Source organism: Myripristis murdjan, chromosome 4 (assembly GCF_902150065.1).
Source record: "Myripristis murdjan chromosome 4, fMyrMur1.1, whole genome shotgun sequence".
Taxonomy (NCBI): Eukaryota; Metazoa; Chordata; class Actinopteri; order Holocentriformes; family Holocentridae; genus Myripristis; species Myripristis murdjan.
Window position 1 is genome coordinate 16,208,437 of NC_043983.1, and position 20,166 is coordinate 16,228,602.

Sequence of the window (20,166 nt, forward strand, 5' to 3'; positions counted from 1 at the left end):
GTGCTTTTGATCTGTGTAATGGTGGGAAGCATATTCCACGCTGTAGAAACTCTATAGGGATCAGCTATATGGAGAAGCTCTATAGAGAATTTATGTAACTATGTACTGTAGCAACAATTTGTATAGCCTGCTTTCTTTCTCTTGAAAATACAATAATCTTCTTGTAGTCAGCAAGCAGTTCAAATAATACCTCTGCTTATTATGGGGGCCCTGTGCTGTTTGTTGCTTGTTTCATTTGAAGCTGTTGCAAGTCGTCCAACGCGCTGCTGATAGCATAGGATGCTATACAGCAGATTCTGATTCAGCATTACTTCACCTCCAAAGGCTGCGCTGCAAATCCCCCACTGGCAATTCTCAATTCTCCTCTCATATGTTAGCGTGTAAACTGCCTGCACCTTCTGCATGTTGTAGCCATATCAGTGTTGTCCTGGTGGGATGCATGCAGTACTCAGGTGTGTTATGCAAATGAGCGAACCTGGATTAGACCAATGGGAGAGTTAGGATAGTGTAATCCTCTCTCCCATACACTTCATTATCATATTCACCACAGCAGCAGCCACAGCAGTAAGGGGCCTTGTCCTGCCTAATAATCCCTCTGACTCAACTCATCTCAGAGAGAGACAGACAGTCAGAGAGACGGATGGGGAGAGAGAGAGAGAGAGAAAGGGAGAGAGATAGTGTTTGGCATCCTTGCAGCATCTCCTCACACACTACTCTCTCCTCTGAATGTGCTGACTCCATCAGAATGCCTCACAGCTCAAAGTGAAGTCAATTAACCTGCATGCGTCTCGGCTCGCTCCCTTGTGTGCAGGGTGTGTATGCGTGCGAGCGAGTTTGTGTCTAAGTTTGTGCGCGCGTGTGCACATCTGAGCGGATGTGTCTGTGTGCGTTTATTCATTTGAATGACAGGCAGGGGCGTGCTAATCCCATCGTCTTAGCTTGTCACCACAGTCAGCTCGCACAAATACGGGACGCGTAAGCACTGACACACGCAAACACAGACAGTGACAAACACACAAAGCCATACAAAGGTAGGTTCATTGCAATCTAAGCCAGGATAATTAATCATTAAAATGCATTTCTACACAGTGTGTTTGTTCTGCGGGCTTCAGTGCCACACTGCTCAGTCCTGCTGTTAGCATGCTTTGCTTTCACCGTGACATACCGGCAGAATTACACGCCATCTCTATGGGATAGAAATATTAGATGGTCGATGGGCTCAGCTTGGTGCCTCTATGTCTTAACTGTGACAATATGAGGAGGGAGGGAGGGAGAGAGAGAGAGAGAGTTAGACAAAGAAAGAGAGAGAGAGAGAGAGAATGGGTAATTGAGACAGACAGAGCGAGAGAGAGACTACGTGCCACCAGAGGTAATTAGCAGAGCAGCTGTTTGAGAGAGGGGAAGCTATAGCCGTGACACTGCAGGAAGGAGCTGGGGGAATAATTAGCCGGTAACACCCGTCAAGCTTTCACAAAGAGGAGATGTGTTATTCTACCTCTGCTCTCCACTGAGAAACGCCAGACCTCCATGCGCGGCCCAACACCTACCGACTCACACCATACAAATCCTCCTAGTTAGATGGAATAGGCTGTCACATCTGAATATGTCATGTGCATTTCAGTGTGTGTGTGTTGGCCTGCATGTGCATGCATGTGTATGTGAGTGTAGGCATGTGCCTGCTCAGTGAGCCATATTTAGAGCATGTTAATTGGCTATTGATTGGAGGGCTGTCAGTAATGTATGACAATTTCAGGTGAGTCTCCTGGCAGAAAAGTGCATAGGTGTGTGTGTGTGTGTGTGTGTGTGTGTGTGTGTGTGTGTATACTGGAGAAGGGAGGAGGGTGTCCTCCGTTTGTCAATAACCACACACCATATTCAATCAAACCTGCTCAGCGGAAAACATTCCTCTTTTCTCTCCTCACCAGGATCAATGCACTCCAGTTTAACCAGGCTGCACAGCCACTATACAACACTGCAACACACCAAGGCAATACAACAATGAGCAAATTACATTTTGGACTGCCCTTTTGCCAAAATTGATTTAAAAGACACAGGTTTTCCGTAAAATATTCTTTTATTTGCCTGTGACTATTCGTCAATATTACTTGAGATACTGTCAGCACAGAAAACGATACAATTTGGTGTTGGGGCTGTAGCTCATACATCTCTTTATATTGCAGGTATGAGCTGTTGTTTAACCAGCTCAGTGTCTGGTGCTGTCGTTGTAGCAGGAGTCACAGGACTTCATTTGATAGTTAAAAATGCAGCAAATCTTGTGCATAGATGGACTATGCACAAGATGCTTTTAATCACAGCCGCTTTATCGACAATAATAATTAAAATTCCAAAATGCTTATCGGTCTTTCCAAAGTGGTTTAAAACATTATACTATTAAATGATAATCTTTAGAGATGAAAAAATATTGAAAGTATTGAAAGATGAAAGTATTTTGTATCAGCTCAGGACAGATCTGACACGGTCAGTGTTATTGTCAGTGAACATAACATGAACATGTTTTACAAATATCATGATGTTTTTACAATGTAAGAACAATCATATACTGTATATGCTGCCATATTTATCATATCCATGCTGTCATATCCATCATTTATCATAAACAGGGGATATGCATCTTATATATTTATCATATACTCAAGCAAGGTTTACTAAATTTGCATAGTTAATTTATTCTTTATTTTTGTTATGTGTTGCACCACTCCATCTGACACTTGGCATTGTGCTTGGTGATGTAAGGCTTACATGCGACTGCTCAGGTCTGGAGCTCTGCAGTTACTGAGTCAGCAGAGCGTTGGCCACTTATACGCACTATGTGCCTCAGCGCTCTGTGATCCCGCTCTGTAACTTCACGTGGTCTGCCTCTTGGTGGCAGGGCTGCTGTGGTTTATAAAACACTTCTGCTGTGCAATAATATCACTTACAGTTGAACGTGGAATATCTAGCAGGTAAGAAATTTCACAAAGTGACTTGTTGCAATGTTGGCATTCGATTCCATTACTATTACAGCACCACGCTGGAATTCAGTGAGCTCTTTAGAACGAGCCATTCTTTCACAAATGTTTTTAAAGGCAGACTGCATGGCTAAGTGCTTGATGGACACTTTTGGCAATGGGACTGAATGAAACACCTGAATTCAATGATTAAGAGGCGTGGCCCAATACTTTTGCCCATATATATATATCTATATATCTATCTATATCTATATCTATATCTACATATAAATATATACTACATGTATACTACTATACATGTGTTTATTGTATGTGTGCACACATTAATGGTATATCACTGTTGCATTAGCCTGTTTGATAGCACTTCTCTTGTGTTTCTTTGCACTATGTTCAGTCCTATTGTCTTATATGTTGCACCATGAGTGGTATAGGTAGAAAGATGCAGTATGACAGTAAAGCTTCTTGAATCTTGAACATTGAATTGACAATGACAAAGTCATTTCCGTTATGGCCCATTGTGCAGAGCTGTATTGATGGTCCCCGGCAGTGTGTCTGCAGTACAGGGAGTCGTCCATGTTGCTCGAACTGTACAGCAGTGAATGAAGCTGCAGAGGCCATTGCCATCTGTCTCCATATATCCAATACTGTAGCAGTAACCTGGTTATGGTGCTCCAAACCACAGCCATGGCCGATCCCCGGTGATACACACATGGTTTGTGAGAGGTTCTCTGTCTATTTATAAAACCCTCTGAATCCCTCTTTATCCTGGGGCAGCAGTGGAGCTGCTGGAGCTGCAGTCTAAGGTGAAGGCTGACTTCTTGGTCAAATGGAGAAAAGGATATTAAGATATGCAAACTACTGCTCAGAGGGAACAACTGATTGTCAGACTGTAAAACCGCAGGTGCGGCACAAGTGACTCCACTGCTGCTTTCAAGTTTGTCTCAAACTTTTGTTCGTTTCCAAAAATGAGACTTCCACCCTTTGGCAAAAGTAGAATCTTGATTGTTGAGAATAGAGACATCTGTGTTTTTAAATTGCTGGCTAAAGAATTTCAGACAGCAGATTTTTCTAAAAATTGGATGCAACAATTCTTATGTTGCGCCAATGCTTCGATTATGGATCAGTCTGTCACTGCACTGATCTGCTAAAAGGAATAAATAGACTGAATCAGTTTGAATTGAATTATTCATGATTCTTAAAAAAAAAAAAGAAAAGAAAAGAAAAGAAAAGAAAAAGAATATGAAGACCTAATCTAGTGGTGATCTAACAGAATACTATGAACTGAACTTTTTTTCAGTAATGTTTCCCAGATGTTTAAAAATGAAAGTTTTATGTTATATAGACATTTATGTTATAGACTCTTCCCTCTGAGTTATATGACAAAAAGCATAGAGCATTAACTTGTACATCTGGTATTCACAGTTTTATACAAATAAGTTAAATTGCATGATTTCAAAAAAGGAAAAAAAAAAAACATTTAATCGAATCACCAGTTTGTGAATTTTAAATGAAATTGAATCTATGTTAAGCTAAACATTTACATCCCTAATATATACCCTTCATACTGTATGTTCCATGTCTGCTTGTGCGAGGTTCAATCTTCATCATTCCCACACCTCCTCCTCCTCCTCCACCCGCCCCCTGCCTCTATTGTGGATAAGTGCTTCTCCATTTCAGTGTCCTGTGTTGTCATGAATAGACTCCATGGTGTGTTGACTCTGCAAGAAAGCCTGTCGAGTCTGTCCAGCACAAGTCCCTTTTACTCTGCTGAAGCATTTAGCAGCTGCTCTCTTGCTCCCCACACACTCCTCCTTGGTGTGTGTTTGTGTGTTTGGGTGTGTGTATCCTCATGTGTGTGTATGAATGTGTGTATTTTCGTGCCCTAAGCACTCTCTACCTAGAGATTACCCTTCATTTTGCAGTGAGCCACCGGAACTGCTGACACAGCTGCTTCTCACAGAGAAGCTTTGCATATGTATTGACTCTATGTGTGTGTGTGTGTGTGTGTGTGTGTGTGTATGTGTGTGAGTGTGCGTCTGTCTTAAACTCTGTCTCTGTCCCTATGTCTTTCTCCTCTGCCCCCACCATAGTTCAGGGTTAGTGACTTTATATTTTATATCAGAGTTTGCGTTTGATACTGTCATGTCTCTTGTTACTTTATACGTGTGTGTGTGTGTGTGTGTGTGTGTGTGTGTGAGTGTGTGTGTGTGTGTGTGTGTGTGTATGTGTGTGTGTGTGTTAAGTATGATGCTAAGGGACTTGTCTTATTCCCAGCGCTCTGAGACAGCATTCAAAGTGGTCATAAATATACAGGAGCATCTGTCTGAAGTTCACACACACACACACACACACACACACACACACACACACACACACACTGTCCTAGCAACCGGAAGGGCGTTGTTTTTTTTGTTTTTTTTCTCCCTCCTGACAATGCTGACACCTCCCAGTGGGTGCCTGTATCGTTATGGCAACTGGGACAGATGGATTTGCATATTCATGAATATTAATAAATGTTCTGGAATGGAAATTGAATGTTAAAACTTTATCTTTTTTTTTTTTTCTCAGACCATATGGTGGACAGTGCTCAGGGAGGGACTTGAGTTCACTTTGGATTTGTTTATGCATGTTGTTATCAGCGAGATGAAAGAAGGGCTGCGCAGGGGGATGTTTAAGTTGAGCGTTTGAGTTTGTGTGGGAGTCAGCCAGTGATACTTAGGGACAGAACCTGAGGCGGTCTTTAATGTTATTCATGCACCCTATACATCTCTAAGCGAGGGAATGAATGAGAGAGAAAGAGAGCTAGTCCGGGGACAGTGCTGTGCTCGAAAAAAAGTCAAATCCTCTGCTTTCTGCTTGTTGTTGCTGTCAGAAACGGTAAAAACAAAAGAGCTGAGAAGGGCGTGTTATTTACTATGGATGAGTCTCGCTCTCGCGCTCGCTCACTTCAACCCAGTCGTATCTATTATTGCTGATGTTGTTTTTGAATGTGCGGAGGGAGCAGCGACTAATAGTTGTTGAATTATGGAAGCCAACCTGAGAGAAATGGCCCGCAGAATGAGCCAGGCCAAGTTTGCACAGGCTCGGCTAATTGGCATGCTTCACCTTGAGGAATCAGTGCAAAGGTTAAAGGTCACAAATTGTAATTGGAAAACTTTACCTTACCTGGAAGAGCTAAAGTTAGAGATTAAATATGGAAGCCATTTGAAGCACTGAGAAATTCTGTGTATGTGCCACTTTGTGTATGCACGATGAGACTGTGGCTAAGATGATCATTTCTTTAAATCACATCTATCTATCTATCTATCTATCTATCTATCTATCTATCTATCTATCTATCTATCTTTCTCTGTCACCTGTCCCATTCAGTCTTAAAATTAGCTGAACTGCTGCTTTTAAGAATGTCATTTATTACAGATCACACACAGAATAATGGCTTAAACGCTGTCACCCACACAACAATTACAATTGCCGCCTTTCCCGATGTGAGCAGAACAGATGAAAGTACTCCAGCGAGCTTTCAATTCCTTACTGCATGTCACACTCAAGTGCAAGCACGTGCACACACACACACCTACACTTACACACCTACACACACACGCAGAGTGCAGGCAGGGAGGAGAGAGAGGACTCCCTAGAGACTGTTGCTCCTCAAACAGGAGACATTTACAAGTGTTCCATCTCATCAGCCCCTGCCCTCCCCTCTCTTCTGGCTCCACAGTCATCACAGAGGGAGGAATACAGGTTAAGTTGTGTGAAATCACCATGACAGCACATGCAAATTCACAGTAGCCCACCCACAATAGAACCTGTCAATCTGAAGACTCTCTCTCTCTCTCTCTCTCTCTCTCTCTCTCTCTCTCTCTCTCTCTCTCTCTCTCTCTCTCTCTCTCTGTCATCCTGTATATGTGTAGCGGAGAGAGCCACTTCTTGGTGCCACTAGGATCATTTAGTAGCTCTGCCAGAGGGTGTTAGGCTGCAGTCTATATCTCATCTAGCCAATCTTAGGCTCTAGGCCTTTCTGTGTGTGCACGTTTGATATTTGTGTGCTCGCATGTGTATGTATGAGTTGTAATTTGCATGTTTATGCAAACCCTATTTTCTGAACAACAACATACACATCTCTGAGAGTTGTTGCACTCGACTGAGTTCACCCTGCACAAACAAATTATATGCTTCCCCCCTCTCTCTCTCTCTCTCTCTCTCTCTCTCTCTCTCTCTGTGTGCGTGCGTGCATGTGCATGCGTGCGCTTATGTACATTCTTGTATGCATGAATATATGTAATCTTGATGCCTTTTTTAAAAGGCGTCTTGATTTCTGGTAGAAAATATGCACTGCCCCCCTCCTCCACTCGTGTCTCACCTTGCTCTCATCTCTACTAATTCTCACTGTCTAAACATCAGATTCATTCATTTAGACACCATTTCTTTTCTTCTCACTGCATAAAATACTCATCTTATGAGTCTCATATTCAGTGTTAAAATCTTGTTTGTCTTACATTAAAATAATTGAAAAAAAAAAAAAAAAAAACTGCCAGTGGGATGAGATAATCCCGCTTGTTTCCAGTGCAGTTACATCCGTTTTAGAAATTACTCTCTCTGCTGGATCACATATGGTGCACCACTCATGCACAAGTATAAATATGATAATAAAAAAAACAGGCAAAATAAGGCAGGTCAGCCCATTAGTGTCAAAATTCTAAAAATGTCATGATTCTAAAAAAATCTGGAAACAAGTTGAAACAAATGGGATTATTTCATCCCACTGGCATTTTTTCATTTCAAGAGAAACAGGATTTAAGACTGAATAAGAGATCAAATGACTTTTTAAAATGGAGACTTTTTTTGCAGCGCTATTTTCCTTCTTAAGATCCTTGGAATCTGATATGTCTTCATGTTTCCTGAAGTCTCCTCTAGATTTATACAGTGTCCATGTGTTTCATATATATATATTTGTTTTTTCCACTCTGTCTCTTTGATTTTCACCACATAAACCACCCTTTGCTGACCAGTATCCACCGCTGCCAGCTGTTGGACAGAGGTGGATGAAGCAGCACAGGAAGGGCCGGTATTTGGGAACACTGCTCCCTACAGACAGGAAGTATGAGATAGAAGGGAGCAGGCACGGGAAAGAAGTTTGGCCTGAAGCTGAGAGTGATGTTACACCTATTATCACACATTGTCCCACCACACAGGGAGAGGCACAGCTAGTTATTACACAGAGGGACACGCAACTTTTACACATGTATGCATGCAATGCGAGCACACACATTCTCGCATGCGGCACCTTCAGCGACATGCAGATGAATGAGCAAACTTGATGCAGCTATTCCCTCATAAAAAACATATTTTCATTTCTTCATTCTTTTCCAGAATACTGGCAAAGAATGAATTTGTGTCCTGTGGTTACCAGAACCAAGTTCACACTTTCAGCACACATTTACATGTGACACAAGATGGTGTGTGTGTGTGTGTGTGTGTGTGTGTGTGTGTGTTGTGTGGTCCCAAGCCTCCTTTATTCGCCTATTTGGTGTTTGTTGTCACAAGCCCAATTTGCATGTTGATAACAACTCATTATGATCTTTAACTGAGTTGATGAATGTAGATTATGCATCTTGGTTCTCAGCTACTTGCCGCAGTGGATGCACATGCACATACATACACACACACACACACACACACACTCACACAGAGACATACACACATACACACACACACATGCACAGAAACGCACTTTGGGATCTGAAATGAATATGTATGTCCTGCAGAGGAAAAAGGGGAGGAAGATGAATAGTGGTGTTGTTTTACACTCTGTCCTGCTGTCTCCTCCAGTCGAAGCACACTGAAGGCACACAGAGAAGCAAGAAAGGAAGAGGTAAAGAGAGCGAAAAAAAGATTGCAGAGAAGAAGGTGAGAGGGGTCATCTGTTCTCCGCAGCATCTCCCACCACAAAGTGTCTTCTTCTCCAGCTTTCCTTTTTTTTTTTCATTCTCATCCACTCCCAGTGGGACACGATTCCTCCTCTCTTCCTCTCTCTTTTCCTCATCTCTTTCTTTTCTTGTGTATCTCAATAGGATTTAAAAGGTGACACGATGAAACTAAATGGAGATGAGTGCCTGAAGCAGAGCTAAAGATGTCAGGATTTAGATAGAGGTCTCTCAAAGAAAGAGTGAAAGAAATGAGTCCCGCTACTTACAGAAAACATGGTATCAGTGCCTTTTAATGGCTATTAGTAATTAGGTAGAGTCTAGTTTCCATTTTCCCCTACTTCTTTCCTCCTCTCTCTTTCTTTTTCTCTCTCTCTATCCATCTCTCTCCCTCCCTCCCTCTCTCTCCATCTCTCTCTGCATATACATATATACATATCAGTCTATCACTGTGAGGATGAAGCGGTGAAAAGTGAGCCAGCTGGAGCAGGGTAAGTGAGGCAGACTGAGACAGAGGATGAGCAAAGGATGTCTGGATTTAGATGGTGTTTTTTAGGCCACTGTGCTCTGTTACTAAGCAACGGGCAGAAAAGTCCTGAGTCACTGGGTTTCTGTGGTGAAAGCAGCTGACCTCACTAAGCCTGAGGTGAAAGGTCAACGCTGCCCTCCTTCCAAGAAAATATTGACTCAAACCAAATAAAGCAGCTGAGGAAGAAAGTCGAGAAACGCAAAAAAAAAAAAAAAAAAAAAAAAAAAAGTCAGAGTTTGGGGCTGTTCTTAACGTGTGTGTGTGCATGTGTGTATGGGTGTGGGGTTGACCACAGGTGTATGTGTGTGTATGTGTATACATGCACTCAGCCATACACGTCATACCTATGTCCTTGGTGGCAATATGTGTGCATTTTTTTTTTCTCTCTAGCGTGTGTTCTAGCTATTAAAAGGAAGCTTTTTTGTGTGTGTGTTAACTGTGACTGAGTTAACCCCATAATGTGTGAATGTGAATTATTCATAGCTTCAGAGCCCATGAGACCTTCCCTCCTCACTGTTACAAATCATTCACGAGCTACTTTTCTCCTGATGTGTCAACACAGACCTTATGCTTTAGTGTGCGGATGTGGGAAGGGGGAGGGCAGCGGTTTTATGTTTATGTTATGTTTTCATGTATGTATAAACTCTCCAAGTGCTATAAACATTGCACTGGAATATATATATTATAGCACCACTATTGTAACTTGTAACTCCAAAAGTCAACTTCTCTTGAACAACAAATGACAAGAAATTATTTTGAGATTGGTGATTTTGAAATCATACAGAATGTAATTGTGTTTTGAAATATTTACCTTTACGTGACAATATAAAAAATAAGGTCAACAGGTTTCTCATGACAGTGGCAACATGATATGTTGTACGTGGGGTGAGGAAAAATAGCAGAGAGAAAGAGAGAGCTTTCAGTCCTAATCATTTTTCAGCTTGGGGAAATGTTTGACTGTGGCTCAGTGAACTGGAAAACAAATATGGAAATCTGTAATTGTTGTCTCTGTGAATCCCAGGCATCAGTTCATATGCTTTAGCCTTGTTTCATTCACAAGACCTACCTCACTCTTTAGAAATGTCAAATAAATCTCACCCTGATATTCAGTGCTCAGCGCCCAGATGAATATGCAGGCTCATTCAAACTTACAAGCCTTGACAATATAAAGGTTGGATTCAGGGGTACAACATAATGTCAGCTCTTGCTCCTGAATTACACATCGTAATCGGTCTCCAACTCCAAGAATGTGTCTCGCTATCTGGCCGGACTACTGTTGTTGCTAAACAACCACACACACTTGCTAAATCTCAGTAGGTTAACACTCATCTTAATACAATCAATATTTTTAGTTTATTTATTTCTCCTTTCTTTAACCCGGAAGACTCTTGAGACATACAGTCTCTTTTGCAAGACCTGGCCAAGACGGCGGCAGCTAATGCTTAAATATCCAAATACATTTCACACATACAACAAAAAAGCAACAGCTAAGGGCATAAGTACGTGAAATGCAAACAGCCGGTATGCAGAACTTGATCTAACACGTAAGAGTCAATATAGTAAAAGGAACATCTTGCCTGTTAGACACATTTAAAAACATTTATATTCCCTGACTCCGTGAACACACTCTTTAAAATCTTGGTAAGTTGGAAAGGCCTCCAGTTGAAGTTTATCTTGCAGGTTGCTCCAGGCTCGGGGTGTGTAATGTAAGAACGCTGTTTTACCAAAATTCAGTTTTCACCCCTGGGTGCGTGAAACAGAAGTAACCTAGAGGATATAGTCTGGTGGCTGCTTGAAACAGCGAACAACACATCACCAGGATATTGAGCTTTCATGATGTGAAATATATATCTATCTCTCTCTCTCCCTCCCTCCCTCTCTCTCTCTCTCTCTCTCTCAGCAACCGATTACAAAAATGACAGAAAGAAAGAAAGAAAGAAAGAAAGAGAGAAAGAAAGAAAGAAAGAAAGTCCAAGGGAACACCCAAGCACGACAGGAAGAGGAACTTCTACATGCATTTGTTGGCCCTGTGATCAGAGCTACTGAGCTGAGGAAAAGACAGTGGGTGTCTCAGTGACTCAGCGTTCTCCTCGGTGTATGTGTGTCAGCGTGTGTGTTAGTGTGTGTGTGTTTGTGTGTGTGTGTGGGTGTGAGTGTGGGTTGGCCAGTGGCTCCCTGTGGCCCCGGTGATTGATGGGGAAACCTTGAATGAGTCCTGATGATGACTCATAGACCTGACTAGTCGTGACTCTTCTTCTTCTTCTCTTTGCTGGATCACACATTGCACATCACACAGGTGTGTGTGCACACTCACTCGCACACACACACACACACACACACACACACACAGTTGCACACACTGACTGGCAGGCTTCTCTTTCTCTCTGTGCGCCATGTTGAATCTCTACAAAGCTCTTTACTGGTAATGTGGCCCAGGGGGCTGATTTAATGGCTGAATGAAGTGCTCTCTAATAGCTTCACATATATGCATGCATACACACCCACACACACACACACACACACTCAAAGCCACACATGTGCATGAATTTCAACACACAATCGTGCATGTCTCTCCCCATATCAGCAGCAATACAAATGTCTGCCACTCTGCTGCTGTTAAGCGGTGGGAGGGAGGACTGAGGAAGAAAGACTGCCAAGAAGAGTGTATGAACAGAGGAAAAGAGGAAGGGGGTGGGGGGGTGGGGGCAGGAGAGAGGAGGCAGTGAAAAGATGTGAGCCTATCGTATATGGTGTCTGTCTCCAATTGGCTTCCTTTCTCCAACTGGCATCTGTCTTGTTTTGCGTGCACCATTCCAACATGCTAATTTGTTTGTGTTTATGTGTAAAGGAGGAAGCCGCACAGACATGACTGGGTCAGAGACCAGACACTTGTTTACTTACAGCTGCCTGTAATTGTCGTATCACTTCATCATGGCAGAGATAATTGGCCCAGAGAAAGAGAGGGAGACTGAGCTATAAAGGAGAGGATTTTCAGAAAATGTAGCGAAAAGGTAAAACTGAGTTACAGTGAGATAAAGCAATCCCAGACAAAGAAAATATACAAGCAGGAATGTGACAAAATGCGGCATAGACGTTTTTTGAATCATCGGTCCCAGCGAGATTTTATTACAGAGGCTTCATACACTCCCAAACCCAGAAACTACAGTACAGTCATCTAACAGTTGTCATGGTGCGAGGTAAGTATCATAAGTGAGTGTTGGGGTGTTGTTCCAGAATCGTCTGTTTCTTGTTTCATGGCGGTGATGAAAAGGATAAGGTTAATGTACACAGTGCGAGCGCCACAGAGGATTATTCAGATGGAGCAGGGATTTTCATCTGCTTCATCTAATAAACACAGCAACATCTAATCAAATCCACATCAAGGCTGCGTTGCCTGCCTACACTGAGCATGTGTGTGTATGTTTGTGTGTGTGTGTGCATGCATATCAGTGTATACTTTGTGCAAGCCAAGCAGACAGAAGCCACTTTAATTTTTATCACAACTGCCAAATTTTACATCTAAGTTCAAAGTAATCCAACAAATCGGGGCTGTTACCACTATTTAGCACACTTTTTCCATCAATTTAGTAAAGATGTGTTTGCAGCGACTGGTTGAACGGGACGTTTCCAAATGTTAAAGATGACCTAATCTCTATGTGGAGCTGAATTACAGGCAATTAAGAAGAAGTTGTGTTTGTGTAAATGTGCACATCCCATTTGAGTGTCTATGTATGTGAGTGTGTGTGTGTGAGCAAGATATATGAATGGACATGGCTCTCGTAGCTCGGACATGGATGTCAGCCTTGTAATCCAATCACAGGGCCGGCAAATCAAATTACAGAGTGCAGCTAAGAGATGGGTGTGTCTATACAGTGCCAGGCAGAGAGACAGAGCCGGGCTTTTTGCCTAGAAACACTGTTACACACACTTGTCAAGTAGCAGTGCTTAGGCAGCCATTTTGATAGTATGATATGGGAGAGTAACACTGGTAATTAATGCTGGCAGATGATAAATTAACTATCTAGGTGAAGGTGGAGCTTAAAACTGGGAGTAGGTAAAACACTGATATTATATTGATATTGTGACAAGATATGTCTAGGATTTTGGATATCGTAATGTCATGACTGAGTACAAATTGTTTTGTTTTCCTGGTTTTAAAGGCTGCATTACGCTACATTAAACTGTTCTACAATACTGATATTGAAGTTATTGGTCATTTATGGTATTTGATTTCACTTAGTCCAACAGTAGCTAGATTCAAATGACCTGAATAGTGGGGAAATAGTTTCATATTTACCTTTTGTTGTAACTTGATATTTTTCCATTCTGTCATATTTTCTTTGTTTGGTTAACTGATGACCATTCTGTCTAAATGTTATCACTCTGATGTAAAGAACATCTTTATATGCATATTTGTAAGGTGCAATGAAACTGGTGACCCAGGGCAGCCCCCTACTGGGTTACTGTACCTATACTCTTTGGGAAGGGGGTAAAAAGACAGGAGGAGATTTAGAGGAGATATGGAGGTGTAGAAGACAGAACATCAAACTGAGAGAACAACAACAACAATGTATCCTGATGTTTTTGTCCTCAGATTTTTCATAATATAGCTGTACTTTTCCTGGTTTTGTTTTACCTTGTTCTGTTTGCTTTGTTTCCTTATGCACAGACAAATGACTTGGAACGGCTTGTGTGTGTGTGTGTGTGTGTGATTTGGAGAGAGAGAGAGAGAGGGGTGGGTTGGGGGGTGGTGGGGTGGGATTTGAATTAAATGGTTTTGAAAAAGCAATCATTTTAGCTTGATTCCCAATCATGCTGAATGCAAAAATGGTGAAGTTAAGAGAGGGGAGGAGCAGAATACTACAGAAGCAGAGACGAACGGGATGTTAAAAAGAAGGGAAGCAATCAAGGGAGAAGGAAGAAAGGAAGTAAAGAAAAAAGAAAAGAAGAGAAAGGAAAAGAAAGAAGGAGCCAAACACAGAGGAAATTGATACGTAGCTTTACAGAACAGGATCATACTTACTCACTTTATCTTTCTCTTTCTCTCTCCTATCGACCCCCCAGCCCCACCACACACACACGCACACACACACACACACACACACACACATACACCACCACCACTACCTCCCGGATACCTCCCTCTCTTTCTCTTAGAAACAACACACACGCTCAAATACTCATCCTCAGGTGCAGGTGCAGGAAATGTTTTCAAAGCTCTATTGGAGTGTGTGTGTGTGTGTGTGTGTGGAAAGCAGGAAAGGGAGATCTTGCTTGTGTGGGGTTGAACTAAAAATCCACCCTGTCACAAAGTCCTGATCTAAAAAGCCCCTGAGTACAATTAGGCAGCTTCGCGTGGCTGCTAAAAGGACCTTAAAAGAAGTGGGTTTCACTCTGAATAAGGTTAGCTGCCGCAACGTCGCTGAATAAGGTTACCGTTTGCCTTGTATATCTAAATGGGGTTAGCTATTGCGGCGTGTGCTTTGGTAATCATGACGTTTGTTCTCCGCTGAATGCTAACATCAATGCTAACCGGGTTTCATCAATGCTAACGCTGTCTTCCAAATTGAATTAATTCACAGGAGGATGTCGACAATAACCCCTCGAGCGCATATGAGAGGGAACAGCTGAATCCTGAGTGTCTTTGCTCCTTTTTGACTCTGATACAAAGAAAGCCGTGCCTCGCAGAGGAGAGCGTGCTTATATAAATGTGTCTTTATAATCTTCTCGCTTTTAACTGAGAATCAGACGGATGTTCACTCCTCATGCTGCAGAGATTTAAATAGATTTTGTTCTTTCACTTGCATCAAAGATAATGGTGTGTGTACAATATGAGAGGGCATGCATACTTGTATATGTGAGTGTGTGTATGTGTGTAAAGTAAAGTTAATGTTATGCATGAGCTAAAAATGCCTTTCCTCATCACAAGAGACTGGGGCGTATAATCCCAGCCCATTCGAATTAGCAGCTTGTGCCTGTGTGTCTCTGTGTTTCATACACACGCTCGCATATGCTAGCGTGCTCATGCTTGCGCTCATGTGTGTGCATGTTTCTGTATGTGTGTACATGCTTGCACATGCCCGAATGGATTATTTGCTGTGCAAGAGATCCAACAGCCTCAGTCAGTTCTAATGAACCAATTACAGTAAAGTCTTTTCCTCCTCGTCCCTTCCATTTGATAGTGAGAGGCACACTGTGGACTAAGCTGCTTTACTTTGTTGCATCTCATTAACTTACCAAAAACAATGTTTGAAGTCGAAATCAGCTGCTTAAGAAGACCGTGGTATAGAAATAAGGGTCACACCCAAAATTAACCAGCAAACTGCCACCCACTAGAAATTTGATCTGGTGAATAAATCTGAATAACAAGTCTCCTTTTCAATGGGCTGCATGGAATATGAGCCACCTGGATTCATTTCATCCAACCGACTGTGTACATTTACTGTCGTTGCTACAAGAATGTTATGTTTATGTTTAAGGACCACTCCAACTTTCTGGGAGTTTGGCCCATTGTACCTCTTACCCAACATGTGAAGAGAGGACTGGCACCAGAATCATCTCTGTGTATCACTAGTAGACTGTTGTGTCCGGTGTGCCTGCCAATTCCTCAGCACAGAGTGTCTTACTCCTCAGTTCTGCTGGTCCCATCAGTGTGTGCATCATTACAGATGCATGCCGTGTAGCCGAGCTTTGTTCAAGCCCACAGAACCTTGTTTTAAATTCTAGTGGAGATCCCAAGGTTTCAAAAGATACCAGATATGTCCCCCTGAATTATAGAGAAATGTGTATATATATAAAAAAAATGCACAATACATCTAGATATTTTCCACTGGATGTAATGGTGCAGCCATGAAACTATGGCATCTTTGGTGTGAATATTTCAATCAATATGAGTGGCATGCAGCTTCAATGAAGCTAAACAACCAGCAGCTACAGAAAATATATGTATATATTTTTATTTATCTAGTTATTGTAGCTTTGGGACTCATTAAGGGGAAAGTTAAGGTAAAGTTAAAGTTAATCATAGGTGATGAGCATCCAGTGTTTGAGGATTGATCTTTAGTAAACTAAAGTTGATATATCTATGATCTCTAGATTAATAAATTCTGAAAACAAAATCTTAATCTTCATCACTAGTAAAGTCCAACAATCAATCGCAATAAATAGCACAAAAAAAATAATAGGTGTCTGATGAACTTCACTTGCTTCCTGTATAAACATAAAAAAGTACAGGCTTGAGCTATCTTGTGGTGCTGAAAGTGCATTACTGTAGTCAAATTTTATGTCTATTTTACTAAGACCCTAAAAAACCATGCCAGGTTTAGGTGTTTGTCATTAAAATTAACCAGCCATCCACTTCAGAGCTGCTGCAAATACTCATTTTCTCAATTTTAGGATAATGCCAGTCACCACAGATTAGTTCACATACTTTCTGCTAAAGTGCTAATGTGCATATTGAACAGAGCTAGCGGCTTGAGACGCTGCAGTGTTTTTGGTGCCAGTCCTCTTGTCTGATCCTGCGTGAGGTGACCAATAAACCACGCTCCCAAAAAGATGGAGCAGCCCTGTAATGAGCGAAGGTAATAGCTGCTCTGCTGCTCTGCTGTGTTTGTGTTTGATTACATCCATGCAGCTGCGGATCGAATGTCCTGTGTTACATTTATTGAAACTGGGTTTGGTGTTTTACACAATTTATCAGACTGTTTAATACATTCTATCAGACTTGCCTGAGGTCTGCGTTGCCATAGGAACTACAAAGGTCAATACTATATCTTTTGAGCGGATAGGTGAAGGCTGTGTGAAAGAGAGAGAGAGAGAGAGAGAGAGACTCCATCCCTCTGTTGCTCCCCCTCTTTTCTGCATTACTTCTCACTCCGCTGTCTCTCCTCTGCTCTGCTCCCTCTCTCCTCTGTACAGTAGCTACTCTTTTTCTGATAACCAGCCCTTTTTACAATTCTCTCCTCCTCTCCCATCCTGTTTGCCTGCTCTTCCCTCTCTCTCCCTCCCTCCATCCATCCGTCCCTCCATCCCTCCATCACCTCTTTTCTCTCTCTTCAGTGGTTTATAGACAGATCTCATCTCCCCTCTCCTCTCCTCCTGCACCACACATTGTACTTTCCAGAAAGGCAGTCGCATCGACATTGACAGCTATCTAATTGCCCTTGCATCCTTATGAATAGCCGTGTGTGTGTGTGTGTGTGTGTGTGTGCGTGCATGTGTGTAGCCCCAAGCTATTACCAGAGCTTTTTTTTTTTGCTACATTGTGTGGCATTTTATTGTGTGTCTTTGTATACGGGTTGTAGTTGGTGGCGGCTCATCAACTTACAGCTCGATGGGGTCGGTTAAGATGTTCAGCACACATTGGCTTAGGGAATGCTGAGAGGTGAGAGGAGGAGGAGGAACGGAGATGAGATAAGACATGCATTTTATAAGCATAGCATATCGGCCCTTTGCGTGTATTTGCGTGTCAAAAAGAGTGTGTGTTTCAAGGATGTTGGTGTTGCTGCACAGATGGGCAGAGCAAACAGCAGCATGATAAATATTGTCGCTCTGATTTTATTTATTTCAATAGACTCACACACACACACACACACACACACACACACACACACATACATACACAGGCAGCACATCTATTTATAAGGATGTGAGGGCAATTAGATAATTAGATGCAGAAAATCTAATAGAGGACATACACACGTCTAATTTTTAACTTTGGCCTCTAAGAGAGGGCATCTTTGCTCCACATTAATTGGATGTTTTAATAAGCAGCCATTAAAAAAATACAAACAGTCATGAGCGCATGTGCACATACACACAAACAAACCGACACACACACACATACGCACATACACATGCAGAGTTTGATGAGACAGATGGCAAACGGCTGGCGGATGGACCAAACCGTCCGTGTTATCTTTAGGTGTAATGGTGCGGTTAATGATTCTGCCTTGCTTGAATGCTATAGAATATTACATAAATTACAATGTATGCATTATCAGTTAGTGCGAGAGACGGAAGAATTTATCTTAGTTTGAGTAGCTGTTCATTAGCCCTCTCCCAGGCGTAGTGGGATATGAGAGTCTAAAACAGGCAGATAAAGCATCAAAGTTTTGCCCTGAAACTTGGTCTGTTTTTAGCTTGACCCGGTTGGATTAGCTAGTCATTAGAATGCAGCGCTGAGCTTCAAGGCTACAGCATGTTTTATAACATCCAAATCTCATAGTGGGTGGATTCAGCTACATGTCCTTGGAGAGAGAGAGAGAGAGAGAGTGTGTGTGTGTGTGTGTGTGTGTGTGTGTGTGTGTGTGAGAGAGAGAGCGAGTGTGGGTGTATGTGTGTATTTATGTGCCAGTATATTGTATTGTATTTAGTGTCTGTTTGAGAGGGATCAGACAGACAGGCCTCCTCTGAGTTTATTGATTCTGTAGTATCCTATTCTTCCCTCGGGACAACACACACCGCATCGCTATCCACTATACCTGTATCTCTGAGTGTGTGTTTGTGTGTGTGTATCTGCGTGTGTGTTTGTAATAGCCCTACATGAGCACCATCAGGGGCTGTGCTATATTGTTGTTTGCTGCTGCCTTGGTGTGATTCCCTGGAGAATACACAGCGAGGCGCTGGGATAATCCCAGCCCCGTCTCACATCACCTGAACAAGTCATCAGTCATTTCTGTCTGAGTATAGGCACATGTGTGTGTATATCTGTGTTTGTATGTAGAGGCGGGGTGCACACACACACACATAATTTATATCTTCTTTCTTCTGTGTGAGAATATGAAGGGCTTTATTTATTTTTTTCCTGCCCATGTGGGAATATGTTTTTGTTGGGATGCTTACATGCAATATATAAGAATAAACAACAGCTGGGGAAATGTCCTGTCCATTGTTTTGATAGAGCGTTGGGAATAATAATAAAAAAAAGCCTTCCAGTGACATTTAATGGCACTGAAATAGCATGGATGGGTGGATCATTTCTCTCTCTCTCTCTCTCTCTCTCTCTCTGTGTGTGTGTGTGTGTGTGTGTGTGTGTGCTTGGGGTTTTGAGTGGACTCTAACCCGCAGCCATTCTAATCCCCTCCCCAAGGAGCATCCTTTTTCACATCTAGGCTGCAGCCAATCAGAGTGGAGGTCAGAGCACAGGGGTCAGAGGTCAGGGCTGCAGGGGCAGCGACACACATTCAGCCCTCCTTCCTCCGGCTCTCATATAAATGCTGCTCTGGGGCTCCGATTTGTGATTATTCCACTGGGTTTAGATTTGCTGGTGGGGATAGAAGTCTGATTCGTGATCAGGGCTGAGAAAAGTGATTTATTGAGTTTGGCTGGAGGGGTAAAAGGTGAGGTAATCACTTGTAAGCAGGAGATTTGAGGGTGTTGGTGCAATGAAATCCGATCCCCATTGTGTCTCGTAGGTTTCAGAGCGTGTTACTGTTCCTCTGACATGAACATGATTTTGACTAGATAAGATGGACAAATAATTATTTTCGAGAAGGACGCCCCAACCTCCAAACAAAGCTGGGCCTATTCTTTTTCCGTTTTTGTTTACTAACATAGATTACTAAATAAATTAGAATAGAAGATCTCCATTTTGGTGTCAATACGGCTTCAGGTCCAATTTGTTTCCTACCGTAGCGCTAAATTGAAAGGATTGAAATAGAAGTCCGAGCCCTGGCAAATATGCAATAGACTTTGGAACACTGCTTCATTATATATCTCATTTTCTCGCCCTCATATTGTG